Genomic DNA, 564 nt, shown 5'->3' on the forward strand with positions numbered 1-564 from the left:
ATTGGAATACCTAAAATGGGGCTACAACGTGCCCAGTGAAGGAGGCTTCCTGTGGATCCTCTGCAATACATAAGACTATAGGTGGAAGCCTGAACTACATCCAGATCTCCAGAGATGGGAAATTTTCAACTTGAAAGGACAAGCAGACCAGCCTGGAGTGGTTAGAAGAACAGAAGATACTTCTTGAAAGAAAGATCTACAGGAAAAATATATAACAATATAGGCAGACCGACTGTTACTACAAGAACAAGCAACTTGCTTGCCCAGAAAATATCAAGGCAAGTGGTCGGGTCCCCTCAGTGCAAACCCCCTTCCAAGACTAAGATTCAATAGGAATACACACTCTGATTGGTGACCACGCTCGACACCGATAAGGGGACGTGAGGGAAAAACAGCAATGAAGTGGCGAGCTAATCCCTACAATGTTCAATAGACTTCTGTGAACCCAGTTGAAGACCTGGTTGACCAACAGTGTGGCAAGACCTGGGGACTCCTGGGCCCAGAGTCAGTGACATAGCCACAGAGGACTAAAGTGGAGAGTGAAGCGTCCAGCTGATAAGAAGA

The sequence above is a fragment of the Chrysochloris asiatica genome, unplaced genomic scaffold (assembly GCF_000296735.1).
Source record: "Chrysochloris asiatica unplaced genomic scaffold, ChrAsi1.0 scaffold00245, whole genome shotgun sequence".
Lineage (NCBI taxonomy): Eukaryota > Metazoa > Chordata > Mammalia > Afrosoricida > Chrysochloridae > Chrysochloris > Chrysochloris asiatica.